Raw genomic sequence first — 18638 nt, forward strand, 5'->3', positions numbered from 1 at the left:
GACTTAAAACAACAGTCAGGTGTTCATATGAACACTGAAAGAGGTTTTCCTCATTGTAATCATTCCTCTTGTTCATGCTGGCTATTAATTTGCTTTCAGTGTAAGTGATGGGGGTCAAAATCCACATCATTTTGTGCAAAAATGTATTTAAAAGTTTGTTTGAAGCTTATATGAGTTTTCAGCAGTCTGAGTTAGTCATATCAAGTGGATATCTGCCACATTTACAGTTTTTTTTAGCATCAAATTCCCTCTTTGTGTTTCCCTGTTGAGCTGCAGTGGAAGTATAATAACAAAAAGAGGAACTTTGGTGCTAAAATACTGGCTCTAATGGCCAGTATGACGTCCATTTGGCCACCTGACTGTTGTAAGAAAAACTTGTGAATCCGTCCTTTAAGGGGTTTAACACACAATGTGCACTATTGTGTTACTTAGTGTGATAAAAGTGTAATACATAACTTTGGATTTCAAATGAGCCTTTTAAATATAGCCTCTGGTGTGTGTTTGTTTTCCTTTCAAACATCACAGTTGTCAGACTTGTTCCAGATACTAGTCGGAACCAGATTTGTTTCATTACTTGGAGGTGGATTACTGCATGGCTTATTACACATCTAGCTAACTAGTTTCCATCCGTTTTTTTCAAATTATTACTGTATAAGAGAATATTTCATTGATTAAGTCCATCAAAATCAAATCGATAAATCTTACTCTTACTACTAAAGAGATATTTGCATATTTCCAGGAAAAAAGAGAAAGATCTAATCTGTGATAGTTTCTGCGCTTTCAAGGATTATTCATGAGTGTTTTTAAGAAAAGTTTAATTTGGCAACATGTTTGTTGTTCTTGATTTATGACTGTATTTGTTTCTCATTGTTGTTATATTTGGACCTGATGTTCAGTGTAGGCCTTTATTTTAATGGCAGACTGACTTTTCATAGTAGGAAAAGCACAGATGTTACTAATAACATTATTAGTTATTACAGGTTGTTCTGTTAAAATGTCCCAACTTTAATACTGAAGCAGCTGAATAGAATTCAACCATCATTCATTTATATTATGTGCACCTGTGCTTTTCCTACTGTGACGCATCAAAATGTCCATTTTAACCAGGAGGTTATTGTTTTGTGATGAGATACGAGCATTCACGCCACAAAAATTAAAATGATAAAACTCATTCAATTTAATTTCCAATGAGTAGAGTATTTGTTTGTCACATGTAGTTTCACACCAGAGCAAGTTTGACTACAGCTTTCAAACAAACACATTGAAAACAGCCTCAGTGAAGTATATATATATGTATATATGTAGCATTTAGATTATGACAGAACAGAAAGAAACACACAACTAAGATGAGCCTGGAAGTGTGAAAGCCTCACAGACAAACAGGTATGAGTTTGACAGAAATGTTGATGAAATGGCCTCATTTGTTTGTCAAATATGGGGGCAGATTATTTCCTGTCTGGGCCACAAGCAAAATCTGTGGTCGCTGTTACGTTTCAAGCTACAGAAGTTATGTCTGGCCTCAAATAAATGAGGCCCGTGTTGCCGTCTTACATGATTTGTTATACGTACATACACTGGTGAAACTGGCTGAACTGTTGAACCGAGATCACAGGCTGGTTTCTCTACTGCTGAATCGGTTTTAGTAGTCTGTGCTTGGGGTTGTGTTTTCTTTTAGTTTTTAAGTGGGTTATTAAAAACCAGCAATTACTGTGTGAAGCGCTGCTGAGATAAACTTCACAAAAGTACCACCGAGGGTCACAGTTTGGAAGGAAACAGTCAGAAACACCACAAAACTTTGACTATTAAAGTAAAGTATATTAAACCCATTTTCTGTGTGAGATATTAAAAGTTTCATACAGTCGAACATTCAGCTTGTGCTTACCAAAATAGATACAGATCAAAATCGCTTCCTGGAAGATATATATATATATATATATATATATGATCTATTTATTACCTCGATAAATACTCACACATCATAAATACAGGTTAGTAGCTTTTTCTCTATGACAATAAAACAGATTTTCTGGAGGCTGCGCACAAATGTGTTAGTTATTCTTTTCCTTTGCATCTTTAATTAGTTGTGTTGATTTCACTTTCTAATAAGACAACCCTTATTCTGTAAAAGTTCATAAGTAATACAATAAATAATAGCTTTATTAATGGTTAATAAATAGTTTACTGATGCTTTATAAATCACTTAGAAGCCATCAGGAAGTACATGTTTTGGGTTGCCAGTTTGTGAAAAATCCCTCCAGCTGTTGTTTAGTGTTTGCTAGTGTACAGTTATAAATGTTGGACTTAATAAATGCTCATGTGATTCTCATCAAGTCTGCAGTTATACATGTCAATAAGTTGTTGTCATGATTTTTGATCAAGATCCACTGCAAACCTTGCTGATTAATTAACCATCACATACTGTTCAGGTCAAATTTGAAATGTTATGAATTTTCCCAGAATACACTAAAATATTTCAATTGTTTAAAAAATGTTGTGCAGCTGATAGAAATATTTGTACGTAGAGGGTATTTAAGGTTAAATTAGAAATTGCTGTTCAAAAATGTTGTTGCGCCTTCAGTAAAACTGATTGAAATCATTGTGGCTGTCATGTTCTTGTGTTTTAGTTAACAGAAGAACATAATATAGTGTGATTGTAAATGTTTTTTTCATAAACAAATAGCGTAGAACTTAAAGTTGCAGTGTGTGTAGAGTTTAGTGGCATCTTTGCAGAAATGGAATAAAATATTCAAAAGTATGTTTTAATTAGTGTAGAATCACCTGAGAGTAGGAACTGATTTTTCGTTACCTTAGAATGAGCTCCATATATCTACACAGGGAGCGGGTCCTCTTCCACGGAGCCCGCCATGTTGCACTGCCATGTTTCTACAGTAGCCCACAACGGACAAACCAAACACTGGCTCTAGAGAGGGCCTTGCATGTTTTTTGCGAGTTTCATGGCCACTGAAGGTTCTCCTACACGCTTGGAAGGGGAGGGATATTCAGTTTGTTGCAATCTGCAACCTCACCGCTAGATGCCACTAAATCCTACACACTGGTCCTTTAAAGAATTAAACTCTCTCTTCTCTCTCAAATTTTAATTAAGGATTAATAAAGCATTTATTATGATGATAAAGCACCTATAAATGAAAATATATATTTGTGGTTCACAAATTTGGTATAGAGACTAATTATGAGGTGATACTGTGAAGGGTCAGAATATGGATAGTACGTAAGGGTTAAAGAGTTGAAAAGGCAAAGTAAATACAGCCGAAGGGAATTTCCACGACAAAGGAGCATTATTATTATAAAGTGGAGCTGCTGCATTCTGCAAATGTGCTACAGTTTTGCAGTTTAGGCTGTACGTATAAATATATTAAATATCCCATTCTGATTTAATTGTAGCCTTAGTTGCAGTAATTATACTGTTATAGAAAAGGTGCTTTGACGTAAATATATACGTACTGTAAGAAAACACAAATGTATGTGGGGTGTGTAATACTATACAGCTGGTTTTAAAGAACTGTTTTTTACTGGTTATATTAATATCAACAAATAGACATTATCCATACCTCTAACAAGAGGCAACCAGTTAAATTAACTTGTATTTAATTGCTTATTCTGTGTTTATGTTTTGGCAACATCTGGGCTTTTGTAATTGTTTGTACTAAAATTAACATATTTATCTTATTGTTATTGTATCTTACACAGTAAGACAGGTGCTTTGGATGGATGGATGAACAGTCGTTGGGGTTTTTAAAAATCTGTTATCTCTTTCTGATTTATTTGGGTCACGTTTTTAATTTTTTCGAGGGATGTATCATCAATATCTTGCAATAATCTAAAATATGAATGTAGAGAATAGTTTCCTTCATGAGCACTAGAGGGAGGCATCAGACTGTAAATGACTGAACTCTAAACACTTGACAATGAACTGCCAACCTGAGTGAAGATTTTTCTTGCCTCAGAAATGTTTTATGATTGGTATCATGAAGTCACATAGACACAGAGAGGTGGTTTTATATGGTTTTATATTTCATTTTAGTGAAAATCAAACAAAGGCGACACAGCTCAAATTAGGCAGAAGAGTGCTAACGTGTGTACTATTAATACTCTGTGACCACAGGATGGCTTTGACCACAGCTTCACCTGCAGCTCATTTCCCTGCCTTCACCAAGCTTCCTTTCTTTATTTGACTACATCTGAATGCACCAACAATCTCTAAATACGCACAAACACTCACTCACTAAGAATTCATCCAGATGCGATTAAAGCGGGACAAGCGCAAAAACACGTTGCCTGATTTTCCATAAACTGGACATTCAGTGCCTGGAAACTCCACAGCTGTCCAGGGTGAGGTCATCCTGTTGAATAAACTGTGTCACCTTGAAGCACAAAAACACACACACACACACACACACACACACACAGTGGCATTTGGCAGAGGGCCTGGTCTTCCTCAGTATTGTGTGACTATGTTGATGAGAGGCTGGACAGCATCACAGCAGGCCGGTGGGCATCGCTGCCCCACGATTCACGATTTGGGTCGGGGCTGCACTAATTTTGTGACCAGCTGCCCCTCCTTCCTCTTTACCCCTCATCATCCATCACCTCCTCCCCCATCTTGTACAACTCATTCAATCCTCTCTACCCTCCAAACTCAACCTCCGTACCCCACCACCAACCCCTTCATCCTTTCTATGCGCTGCTCGCCCCCCTCTTCCCTCCTTCATTTGAATCCCACAGTGAGGCCTCTTTGTCCAGTGGCTGCCGCTGCATTGTGCAGCAAAGGGAAGCAGAGTAAATGGACAAGCAAATGAGTTTTCTCCTTCAGCCAACTGTGGTGTTAGGACGTACGCGCACACACACACACACACACACACACACACACTGATGCACTCACCTACGTGCACACACAAACATACACACAAAGATTCACGCTGCCATTCAGGAAGCTCTCTGTCTCTTTGAACATTTTCTTGAACTGAATGTCTTTGCTTTGTGTGGCCGTGACCTTTGACCTGGACACAAAGGCCTCTATAAGAAAGGGAATCGCGTGGTACTGAGCCATGACATACTGTATATCATGGATCACACCCATCACATCCTCCCTCTGTCTTTGAGCTCTGCCGCAGAAAATGCTGCTGATTATTATGTTTTTTTATTGCCTTACTTCCACATTTCCTGCACCTTCATTGTACATGTTTCTGTCCACAGCTCTGGTCTGGTCTCCACCAACTCCTGAGGGAAATATCTGGTTCTCGCTCCACTATCTTCACCTGCAAGTCGGTAACTTCAGGTGCCGATTGGTGCTGGGCAGGTAGTCAAGTGGGCAGGTACAAGCTGCTTATGTGAACTTTTCCACTGGAAACAGCTGCCTGCTGCAGCTGGAAACATGATAAGGGAGGTAAGAGTGAACCAAAACAGTAAACATGAGGGCTGTAACACCAAAACAATGAGCTCAAATATGTCAAATGTTCCATAGTGTTGAAAGGAACCTTTCAGTAACGCCCCATTTACAGTCTTTTTTCTCATGTGTCCTGCACAAGATAGGCAGCAATAACAATGAATTAAAGATCTAAAGATAAAGATAAAACCAATGACACAAAATGTTACAAGATTAAAATCACTAAAACTCTATAAAGACCATATAAAGATCATAAGGTGACACCTTAAAGACAACCTAAGAATAGTCTAAAGCCATCAATAAGAAGAAATCAGACACATTTCAAACCATCAAACAATAAAGTGACGAGTCATTACGCCTCCAAACATCAGCCGACAGGAGAGACAGTAAACAAAGACAGTAAACAAAGTGTTTTAATTTCAGTAGTGACTTGTCAGAGATGACTTATCTCATGTTGTCGCTGTCTGGGGTCAGTGGGAATATGTTCTTCTCTCTGTCTCTCTGATAAGGTGGTCTGACCTGTGTGCAAAGGTCAACAGCTAGTAGCATTTAGGTCACAAGTGTGTTTTTGTTCAGGCAGCGTGTCAGACACATTTTCCGACCTTCTCACATTTAAAAGGGGCATTCCACCCTAAAGCAAGTTGAAAATAAAAGTTTAGCATCTGAAATATTGTCATTTTACTGGAGTTTGGAACATTTTGCTCCTTTGCTGAAGGTCTTGACTCCTGCATCTAAACCACAAAAACTCCAATGTGAAAAGAAGAGAAGGGTAAAGGTCAGGTCAATGTCGTTCCATTTTCACTCTGAAACTTGCAGATTTTTATTTTTCTTGATGAAAATCTCCAACCTGTCCTTTATCTGCCATATCTTACCGATCACTACCAGCATTTTAAAAGAGGCTTGTTCAAATTTTCATACCCACGAGAGTGATTTAAGGGTGTCTGCACCTCTTCTACAGTGCTCTTGAACCAACCCAGTGAACCTCTACCTGATCCAGTAGCGCTGCTGTGCTACTGACCCGTGACTCTAACCTCTCTGTGGAATGCACGGCTGTAAAAGCCTATAAAGTTGTTTTTACTCACTATCTCTCTTGACCCTCCTTCACCTGCCTCAATTCTTCTCTCCTCCACTTTCCAGCCCCTCCTCTCCTCTCCTCTCCCCTCCCTCCCTTCCCTCCCCTCCTCCTCCTCAGCCCCTGAACTGTGCCACTCTGTAAAAGAGCCCAAACGCAGCAGATGTATGACGGCCGACACTGTTAACAGCTGTCAGCTCTTATATCAGCTCCTGTTGGGTTTCTAACCCCACACACTAACCTATATATCCTCCGTACAACGATCACCAACAGTTGTAGCACAAACTTCAAGGGTGAATTCCCTCCTGCCTCTCGGGAAAGGCGAATGATTGTTTTGCTTGAGAAATTTGATTTCTAAGTAACAAAAATATAGTTTCCCATGTGATTAAAAGCAATAAATAATTAAACAATCAATATTCCTTAAATCTGCGGCTATGCATATATTCAGTCCTCTCATCACCTAAAGTTTAGTTAATCATAAAGTGGAGGAAAGTATGAAACTATCCTGTCAGCTGTTATTTGACTTAAATATTATTCAAGTAAAAGTAAGATTGCTAGTTTTAAAAAGTATGAGCTTAAGTAAGAGCTCTTTGAAGAATGCTGTGACTAATAATTTGTTACACGTGGTCACTGTTAAAAGGCCAAAGTTTCGGTCTGACCATGTTATGTATATACATGTACATTACAGACCAGTTTGGTGATGTTCTTTATTCTGGTGTTAAGAGAAAGTCCAAAACAGGTTCTTCTGATTGTCCCATAACAGCGTAACGGTGTGCTACTCTGTTATTCCTGCTTTACTATTTACATATAGTATATACAACAGTATTAATATTTATCTGTATTGATTTACTCTCTGCTTTTGTGACATGTTGCATTTGTTGAGATTACCTTAGGAACTACAATGATTTGACCAAAAGCTTGACGTAATCACTAAATATCTGCATTAGACTAAAGTGTGTAGCTCTTTCTTTTCTCCATATTTTGTTTGCTTTCTTGCACTGTAGCATGGCACCATTGGTCTTCCCAAAAATGCATTCTTTTCATCGACATAAATGAAGTTTCAATTACTGACCTAAAAATGTACTTAAAAAACATCATTTTTTATCATATTTTTATCAGTTTATCAGGGGAACTAATCAACTGCATCACAAAGGAGAGAGATTTCATTTGCATGCAGATTATTCTCTGCTTTCCTTATCTTTGAAGGCGTCAGTATACACCTTCAAAGTTTCAGACACTGTTTGAGAAAGCACGCAGGATTTTAACTTCTCTCTCAAGCTCTTTGTTTTCATTCTTTACACAACTACTTCCATCACTTTTCATGTGTACAATGTGTGCTTCAAATGCAACACCATTAATGCATTTGAGGAGAGGCTGTCTGTGCTGTTATCCCAATTTCTACAATTCATAGCATCTCGTTCTTCTCTATTACAGCAGGCTTTTCACTCAGGCTTCCAGTGTGGCCTATAGACATGTCCAGACAACACTTCATATGAACTGGTTTGTTTCAAGCATACCCCGGCCTATAACTCTACTTTATCTAACCTCATTCCTTTCTGGATGCTTTCTGGCATCCATTCCTCCTCAGCATCTGGCTGCAGTCCAAGGTCTCGCTGCCCATCTCTGGCAGCTCCATCCCTCACCTGTTGCCCCTACTGCTTCCCTTCCCTCAGCTGAACACTCACTCATGTCTGGCCCTTTACTGCGGCCCCAGCTTCAACTCTGCTCCCAGTCCCAGCCTGTAAAGCTCTGACTCCCAGCCCCGACCTCCACTCCAACCCCAGGTCCCAGCCTCTGGCCCTGAGCTTTTACCTTCTCCCCAACCCAGCTGCTGTCGCCTTCCCAGCCGTCCAGCTCAGCATGAGAAGCCTAGCAGCTGTTGATCAATGGGCAGCCGGGACCAACGCCTGCCTGTCCCCTCCCCTGACCTCCTACCCTTACACCGCACACACACACACACACACACACACACACACACACAAACACACACAGATGCACGCACACTCTCCCCAGGGAGGCAACAGATGGGGGTCAGCCAGAGGAAAGGGGTGTGGTGGGCTACAAAGGGCTGGGTTAGGTGTGTGTTTTTGTGCGCGTCCGGGTCTGTATCAGAGTGTCTTTATGTGTGTGTTTGCCAAATAGCTTATTCCACAATTAGATCTATAGTCTCACACTGCTTTTTGTGTGTGTGTAATCTTGTATGTGTGTGTGTGTGTGTGTTTGAGGGGCTGTGGCTGGACATTTGCTAGCCGCGTGTCTCCAGTATGGACAGGTGTTGGCGTCAGCAGTGTCCAGACTCGTTTCGGCAGCTGCTGCCACCCCTCTTCTCCCCCACTTCTCTCCTCTTCTCTCATCTCTCCCTCCCTCCCCCCTGACAGATGTAGCCACACTACCACCACCTCTCAGCTTTTTATGGGCCCTGCCTGTTTTGACTTTAAATATTTGCCCAGGAGGCGCTTGGTCTGTTTGGACGAGGGTGGGAAGGGGGGCTTTAAGGAAGAGCGGGGTGGACTCACGACCTGACACATAAACACACACAAACATTTTCTCTGTGTATTAATATGTACAGGTCCACCTATAGTTTATGTATACACACACCTGTATGGGCAGAGGTTGAGGGCTGGCTTGTCTTTTTCTTTCCTCACCAGAATAGAAGCAGCAGACAAACAGCTAAAAGGGAAAAAGAAAACAGTTCATGCACTGATCTGTGGCCCTGATGGTGAAGATCAGCTGGCAGCTGGGAAAAACACCAGCAGTTAACAGCTGATGGCAAATGGATCTTGAGAGTATTGGGATTTTTTTTGGCACCTCAAAGAAATGACACCACACACACACACCAAAAATGTGAAAAACTTCCAAACTTCCCCTTGTGGTGAAGTTCATAACAATTCACATTAAGAGGGAATACAAATGCTCTGGATAATGTTTTGGTGATCGTTGATAACATTAGAGGTTGATACAGTGAGTTTGCTTTTTCAAGGAAATGAGAAGTTCAGGCTTTTTTAAAGCTGCATCAAACAATTTTTAAATATGCTCAATGGGTCAAATAACAGGGTGTAATGTGAAAACTGTTGTACTGAGAATTACTGCATCACCACACACGTTTACCCTCAGTGTTTTAGCATCTTTCAGCTCATTGTTTTGGTAACTTTTACAATTTTCACTCTCATCACTCTTTTCAACATTGTTTCCAGTAGCAGCAAGCAGCTGTTTTGAGTTACAAACCTCGTAAACCAAATATCGTACACTACATGCCCAACACCATATGACAAACAGTCAAAGTTAGTGACTAGCTGGTGAACATAGCAAAACATTTAGCAGCAAAAGAGCAAGATATTTCCCTGAGCACTTGATAGAAACCAAAACAGAGCTAAAACAAATGTGAATATTGGACATAAACATGACTCCAAATGACAGCGACTGTTGCTCCGAATCTGCTGGATGAACAAACAGGCAAATGTTAGCTACAGTAACACATTCAGATTTATAAGGTGATATTAGGTCAATTTGGTGTTTTCAGCTTATTGTGCTCATCAATTAATGCTGCTTTAAAGACCATTTCACTGCACCAGTTCTGGTAATAAAAACTCTATTTCGGGCTTTCTTACATGTAGAAATCTACTTTCTGATTTGACAAAAATAATCTAACCGAATGTCTACTTGCTAGTTTTTTACAGGAGCTTTCATCTGCATCTCATGGTCTTCATGAGCAAATGTAGTTGGCTCAATTGCCATCACGTGACTTCAGTGTGGGACTTCAGATGTAAATGGATCTTCCTGATTCTCTATCATACCATACTGTATAAAAAGTGCAACAATATATCAGCTTATGTGCACAGTTTCATGTTTTCTGCATCCAGTCATAGTGAATTTATGATTCCTTCTGAATTCTGCATAGTAGTTTGCCGCAAGTATAACTCCTCCTGGGTTTGAAGCAACTGCACAGTAGAGGTGGAGCTAATGGCTAAATAACAGAAGAATCAATTAATAGCTACACCTGTAGTGAACATTTTCATGTTTTATACAGAAACACAAATAGGCACAAAAAAAAAACTGCATCAACACACGCTAATCTCAAGGTGACATATGCACACTGAAGTGTCGTGTTTTTCCAAAAGTCTCTGAGGAGCGACTAAAGCTTCTGCCTGTGATCCATCAGAGAGAGAGAGAGAGAAATGCAAAGAGAGAGACAGAAGTTAGAGAGGAATGTGGATATAAAAGAATGATATACAGTTGGGGTTTGGAGTTGAAAGATAATTAGAACAGCAGTGAAGGATTCTGCTGCTGATCCCAGAAAAAAAACACCTCCACCAGCTGGGTTCAAAGTCCAGGAGGGAGAAAAGACAAGGAAGAGAGAAGACGAGAGAGAGAGAGGGCCACAGGAAAGGAGAGATTTGGGGATCTAGCAGAAGAGTGGTGGAGCGCACCTTGTTGTGCCATCTGGGCCGACTCCCCCACCACACACACACACACACACGCATCTCTCCTTCCCCTTATCCTCCTACCCTCCTCCTCCCAGCCCATTAGGACGGAGGATTAAGGTGGTGGCAATTACAAGACGCAGCCGACAGGAGCGTACCTGGCAATACATTTAACTGTCCAGGGGAGGGAAACGGGAGGGTGAGATTGGAGCAGAGGGAAGGAGGAAACGAGGAGATAGAGAGGTAGATCGAGAGTGAGGCAGCAAAGGCAGAGTAACAAATGAGATGGGTGGAAAAGGGAGATAATTAGAAAAAAAAAAAAGACAACACACACACACGCACTCGGATTGTGATAACAGCAAAAAGAAAGTTTCTTGGTCGCCAGCTCGGCCGACTCATCTTCAAAAATGGCCGAGTGAGCAACTGAGTGCCAAACAGATGCTGGTACAATTGCTGCTGTGCCCCCCAACTCACCGCCGCCACCCCCACCAATTCTACCCCTCAACCCCTCCACCACCCACCCAGCTAGCCAGCCAGTGGGGGCTACAGCTATGGATGGCGCCCATATGGCCGCAGCTGATGGAGGTGATTGTCGGTATTGTTCACTTTGTCAGCGATCCTGGGGATGCGGGAGAGAGCTAATGATAATGCAGAGTGCAGATGTGCTCCGGAGCAGCCCAGTCGTTAAGCAACAACAGCTTGTGTTTTGTGTGTGTGTGTGTGTGTGTGTGTGTGTGTGTGTGTGTGTGTGTCTGTGTATGAGAGAGTGCATGTGCATGTGTGTCCTAGGCTTGTGTGTGTGTGTTTGCATATGTGTGTGTGTGTGTGTGTGTGTGTGTGTGTGTGTGAGAAAGAGAGTTACAACCACAGCTGCTTGCCAGCCTGTCTGCCTTCTTGAGAAGACCTTCTGGAAGACTTATTCTATGCACACACGCACACACAAACTCACAACCATATATGTCACATGCACATACACACACACAACTATTCATCCAAAGTATTTCCTGTGTGTGAGGTACAGAAGCTTTGAGGTAGTTTTCAGTTTTATATGAATAAAAACTTTCTGAAGTGGTGGAACAGTTATAGCGCCTGCATTTTTGGACTTACAGTAAAAGCTGTTCGAACAACATGCAGGACTAACAGTAAGCTCTTGTTTTGACCTTACTAAAGGGGAACTCAAGCAATTTTACATATCAAGGTCTGTTTACAGCTCTTGAGGAGTACTTCAGCATATGTGAAAAAGTTTTATAAAGCATTTTGTGGCTCCAGGAAGAGCTGCGCAAAATCTGATAAAATGTGATGAGTGATATCCGGACCGTCGGTGGTTGAGTTGGATTGCGGTTAATGTAGGCACCAGGTTTTGACAAGGAAAAACACTGTTAAAACAGTTTCTTTGTCAGTGTCTTTATAAAATTCATTAATTTCTGTTAATAGTTAAGTTCATTAAGTCACGGTTTGACTCTGCAATCTCTGGCCTCGTGTTACTTTACATAAAAGATATTCCAATATGTTCTACAACTATTTAGTTTACAGATTTTAAACGTGACGAAATGAGAGCACTTGTATCAGATTAGTACTTGAACTTGAGGTGTTGGTATCTGAAGGGAAGAAGTTCCTACTGGATTCAGATCCACTGGTTGACTGGAGCCTTTCTGTGTTGGGTTTGCATGTCCTCCTTGTGTCTGCCTTCAGGTCCAGCTCCGATTTCCTCTCGCAGTCAAACAAACATGCAGGTTATTTTAATTGGAAACCGTAGGTATGAGCATGAATAGTTGTTTGTCTATGTGTCTGCCCTCCGATAACCAGGCGACCTGTCCAGGTTGTATCCACCTCTCACTCGGTGTGTGCTGGGAAAGGCTCCAACTCCAAACAACTCTGCACAGGATCAGTGAAAGCTTTCCACTTATAATACTGACATGTATCTTTCACCAGCTCATGTTCTGACTCATTATAATTGCTTGGTTATAAGAAGAAAGAAGATTATTGGGGTCACCAATATGATTGCTTGGATAACCTCAGAGACTTTACCTTTGAGGGAAATTCCCTAAACAAAACTTTGTGACAATTAGTGATGTAACCATTCAATATAATGGATTAAAATCTGTCTGTAAATACTGATTTATACTCGGTTCAGTTCAGGAATCAGAAGTGTTAACAGGAGAGAAAAAGATAGATCAGTGCCTCCCTTCAGACACTGAAAAACACTGAGTTCTAACTAATTGTTTTGCTGCTGACCCTGACCTCTGACCTCTCTGTGTGAGAATTCCCCCGCAGACTCATGCGTATCACATTTAATCATCACTGATTGTGTTGCTTTATGCTTTAGCCCATTGTTGTGTGGGACACAGTTGAGCGTGTGACCCCTTTGGTGTAAATGAATGAACTGCTGAAGCTGAGATACGTCCACTCCAACATTTACAGTAGATCCTACACTGGTTCCCAACCTTTTTTTAGAAGATACTTAGTTATACACACATCAGATGTAGGTACAAAGCTATTGGAAATCAGCATCAGTGGAGGTTTTACTTTTTTCCATCCCAACCTCTGTTGACTTTGTTTTATGACCAGTACCTGCAAAACTAAATAGATTAAAATCAACCTCAGCTTGTTTATTCATATTTAGCAAATGTTAGCATGCAGACACATTAAACTACTGTAAGATGGTGAATATGATAAACTTGATACCTTTTAAACATCACCGTGTTAGCATCATCATTGCCTTCATAGGCTGATGTTGCATTTGTAGGCTTCTAGTCTTATTGCATAATAACCAAGCAGCAACTACCACAGTTTGAAGTTTAAGCCAATGTGGAAGTACCTTAAACTGCGATGCTACCAATGGCCGCTAAATCCATGGCTTCAATTGACCCCCATTCGAAAAGTGTCAACTTCTCTCTAGAAATTCTAACTCAACATTCTTTTTTCAATGAGTCATTATGGTCTCAATCAATAAAATTCAGGCCCACTAATGAGTGTGCTAATGGTCATTTTAGAAATTATTGCTCTGTTAATAAGATTTGAAGACTTATGGTAGCTTTGATGTCTCCAGTGTGGGCATATAATGAGAAGTTGAAGTTAGTGTAAGTTAGAAGTTATTGAAAAGTTTAATGTTACTTGATTATAATACCTGCCCTATTAGCACAATATGCAGGGCTGTTTTGACTTCAGCTTGGCGTAAGATTTGTTCCTGGGGGGGGGGATATAATGTATTTCTGTATATTTCTCACTTTCCCCTGCAGCTGTTGCGCTGTGCTGCTCTGTCTTTTCTGTCTGTGCGCTGTCAGTGTCCTCTTTTCACACTTTTTCAGTAATCTAGCATTTGCTTTGGTCCGAAGTAGTTTCCAGAACATGAAAAGCAACACCCCTCACTCCTTATTTGGAAGGTCCTGGCTCCAAACGGAAAAGATGACGCCGACCATAAACTGAAACTCTGGGCTTCCAACCTGCTCCAATGCAAACCACTGGGTGACGTCACACCTTGCTACGTCCATCTGACATCATACAGTCTATGGTAAAAACACCTTATATTAACCAATATCTACTTGTAACCCCTTGTCATATGATGCATATGTTAATTAGTTGTGAACAGATCCACTTAGGAGTGATTTTCCTTTTTCAGATAGTTCCATTTGAGTATTTTCAGAGGCCACAAGAGGTCAAACTATCCAGTATTTAACAAGAAAAAAAGAAAAAAGTTTAAAGATAAATTAAAGTTCAGCAGAACTGTTTCTTCTTTTCTATCTATCCTGCACTTTTCTATCTATCCAAACCATCTTTTCACAACACCTCAAATCTATCTGTGATCCATTTGAGGAGTCCTGACAATGTGTTTTTGGGTACCACTGTGTGAAGGGAGCAGAACTGACAAGATATTGATGGTGATGAAACAGAGGAACATTACCTCAGTTTGTTTGTACAGATGAAAAATAAGCAAAAAAATGCAAATATGAAGAAAGAATGCATGGAACTTTGTAAGAGAGCATCTTGTTTTGCATCCCACTTGCTCTTCGTCTGTTTTTTTAATCTCCTCTCCTCTCATCTCCTCTCCTATCCTCTCCTCTCCTCCTTGTCTACTTCTTCCCCACCACCATACAGATGGTCCCAAGCTGCCTTCAATAATCCAATGCACAGCCATGCCAGTACACCCCAGGCTACACCCCTGATGCTACACTACTCACACACACACATACATACACAGAGACAGTGCCAGTTCCCTAGGCAGGACCCCTGTCTCTCTAGCCCAGATTGGATCAGTTTGGTTCCGCATGGAGCAGTAACACTGGGCCTTAGGGCTCTACATGGGCCTGCAGGGTCCCACATTGGCCTGAAGAAGCTCGGGCTACAACGGAAAAAAGCTCTGGGGCTTGATTGTTTTATCTTTTGATGATGGCTATTATTATTATTACACAAGCTGGAGTGGCCACATGTTTTCGTTTTCATCAACTGTCCTTGAAGAATTTAAACCCCGGTTGTGTTAAGAAACACAAGGGCTGAGAGAGAGAGGGAGGTGAAAGAAAAGCAGTGAAAGGGAGATGAGCGCACACCGAAAAGGAACTTCATAAGCAAAAAAGAGAACAGAGAAGGCAGAGTTTGGCATTTGCAGGCAGGAGCGGAAAAAGACGAAGGAACAGATCGAGGGAGAGGGCGGATGGAGGGTGACGGAGGAAGGGAGGGATGGAGGCAGATAGAGAAACAGGAGGGATGGAAAAGAAAGATGGGTACGCAGAGGGAGGGATGGACAGAGTGCGGCGGATGGGGGAGGGATGGAAGAAGGGATGGAAGGAGGAATGTGACAGATGGGTCGTGCCTGGCCAGAGCTGGGAGGGAGCGGAGAGGTTGGCATCACAGGGTGAGAGAACACACACACTCAGACACACACATTCACACACACACACACACAATCACCGCACACATACATGCATGTGTGCCAGTTAACTCCTCTCATGCACATTCTCTGCTGTCAGGAGTGTTTTCAGCGTTTTTCCTTGTGTCAAGAAAACGTCGACCATATGATAAATAGACAAATAGATGGCGCAACGGACATGTTTCGACATACTGTTTGCATAAATTTCCTTCCTGCTCCTGCAATCAATTTCTGCATTGGCAGGCTAAGATAATAGTTCAATATGCTGAGTCTAATTTTTTCTTTCACATCAGCACTGCTCCTTATGATGACTTGAATTTTTGGGCAGAAGTTTCCAAAGTTGTCCTGAAAATGAGATCTTAAATCTTTGCAAAAATTGCAAGTCAGTGGGATCAACATGACCTGAAGTATGAGAGACTTCATAGAATTGAATTGATGAAAGTGCAAATGCACACAGTACTGCACTGCTGTTTTCTAAGTTAGAGGTTGACAAAATTGTTGTCAAATGTGTTAGTCAAATGTATTGTTTTGCTTTTTATTATATCATATCATATATGATATATCATACTGTAACATATGGCACTACATTGAATGGTACCAATCAATCGTACCTCATTGCATTGTGTTGTATCATATAATATCATCATTACAATAAGTATTGTTTTATAAAGTACCATATAGCATGATATCATATCATGTTGTATCTCACTCTATCATATCATATCATATCATACTGTAAAATACTGGACCCCAACAAATAGCACCAGACTGTATTGTATCATATCGTTTTGTAGTGTATCATATCATAGGGTAATCTATCTAACTATTTACTATATTTGCACAATATATCATACAATATACTGTATCATATCTTCATATCAAATTATTAGTGTGTCATATTGTACTATATTGTACAGTAACATATTACATGATGTATTGTACCAAATACTGTACGGCATCATCATATCATGTTGTATTGTATTGTATTGTAATGTATAGTGCTGCTGTGCACGATATATATCGTACCATATCCTGTATCGTATCAACATATCGTATTGTTATGCTGTATTGTATTGTATAGTATTGTATCGTACGGTACCATATAACACAATATATCGTGCCAAATATTGTATCACATCATCATATCGTATTTTTAAAATGTATCATTTCATACAGTACCTTATTACATGATATATCATAGTGTAGATTATATGATCATATTATATCATATCTTATTGTCATATTATGTTTCATCATATCAAAACATATCATATCCTATATATGATATTGTATCATACTGTACGTTATTGCACTATATCGTATCTTGCCTTGCCATATCGTACCATGTCATACCATATAATATTGTATGGTATATTGTAATAAGATATCATATCATATCATATCATATCATATCATATCATATCTTATGGTATTGTAATACATTGCACCATATTGCATACTGTACTGTATCTCACTGCATTATAATCAATTTTGGATGTAGTTTTTTTTGTTTGTTTGTTTGCTTGTTTGTTTTCTTTTCTTTTATTTTCTTCTTCTCTTTTTCTTTTCTTGCTTTGTGAATATTTGGTGTGTTATGTCGCCTGTATTTAGTTTATGACTGAATCAAATTAAATCAACTTATTCACCAGGCATTGTTCGAAATCTATTATCTTCAAAATCTGTTATACAGTTATGTAACACTCTGGCTGTTGAGGTGAACTGATTCCTTTTGTTTTTGTCTCCATATCAGGTTGTTTTATGTTTTATATTAAAAGTTTTGTTATTCATTTATGTATGCTGCTGAAAAACTTCTCCTAACAAGTCAGGAAAAAACTTTTTATTCAAAAGTTTTAAACATTGTACTTTTATAAAGTTTAAGGATATTATAAACTGAAGATGGAATGTAAGACACATACTGCTCCTTATTTCTGCTGATTTGAAAATGTATTGAATCTCAACACCACTGTGACACATCCAATTTTGCGATTTGTTACACTCCAAATTATAAGATACAGCGCACAGCTTATGGGATGTAAACCATTACCCAGAATGTGTGTGTGTGTGTGTGTGTGTGTGTGTGTGTGTGTGTGTGTGTGTGTGTGTCTTTCATCATGTCTCCGCTGTGTTTCAGCAGGAGGAAAGACATGAACTTGACTCTTCCACAACACCACAGCTGGCTGACTGCTGCTCGCTTGTCATGTGTGTGTTTTTGGTTGTGTGTGTGTGTGTGTGTGTGTGTTTGTGCTTGTACATGTGTACAACTCAGCAGGCAGGTGCAGCAGATGTCCGGCAAACACACATATACACATGCAGTAGAGTAACACCGTTAACATCTACACAGCAGACAGCAGCAGCCCAGCAGGTCGTGTTGGTGACACTAAAGGTCCCTGCGTGACCCCGTCAGGTCACCATGGCGATGATAAAGTGCTGAGTCGTGCACATGTGTCCCGGTGCCAGCAGTTTCCAACAACACCCCGAACACGCCCTGGTAATGCCCCTTATCTGGCAGACACACACACAGCTGGGAGAGGATGGCAGAAGTATGGAGGGAGAGAGAAAAGAGGGCACAAACGATTTCTTTCTGCAGGGGCTGCATTGTTGCTTTAAACTTAGTATAAATTCAATTCATTTGTCTGTTTATCCCAGAAGCATCCTCTTCAAATGAATCCCTTTGATTGAAAGATGTATGTCCCTCCATACCTTTCTCTCTTTTTTTTCTTTCTCTTTCTCTCTCTTATGATGAGAGTTCATGGCTGTTCTCCTTCCATACAAGAATCACACAAAGGACAAGTACTGTTTAATCCCATCGTAGCCCAGCCCTAAAGACAGACCAGCTGGAGGCCTTTGTGTTTGTGTATGCTTGTGTGTGTGTGTGTG

The sequence above is a fragment of the Thunnus albacares genome, chromosome 14 (genome assembly GCF_914725855.1).
Source record: "Thunnus albacares chromosome 14, fThuAlb1.1, whole genome shotgun sequence".
Taxonomy (NCBI): Eukaryota; Metazoa; Chordata; class Actinopteri; order Scombriformes; family Scombridae; genus Thunnus; species Thunnus albacares.